Here is a 304-nt window from a genome sequence, read left to right on the forward strand (position 1 = left end):
TAATTTATATATCAAGAAAACAATTAATTAATAGTATTTGAGATGGAACGCACGAACTTTAATTTTTTAGGAACAATGATATACATCTGTCAAATAATTGCTCCAGAAGTCGTTTTCTTATGTTAAATTTATATGCATGTTGGGACACGCGTACGTACATTTGTACCTGTCTAAGCCAAGTGTCTAGTCATTAAATCATTTTTATGATCCTTGTTCTATGAATATATTTGGTGTTGATTTCCTTTTCTACGTACATTTCATTCATTTATCTCTTGTTTTATATATTATTTATATATTATATATA

This window comes from Arachis ipaensis, chromosome B05 (genome assembly GCF_000816755.2).
Source record: "Arachis ipaensis cultivar K30076 chromosome B05, Araip1.1, whole genome shotgun sequence".
Lineage (NCBI taxonomy): Eukaryota > Viridiplantae > Streptophyta > Magnoliopsida > Fabales > Fabaceae > Arachis > Arachis ipaensis.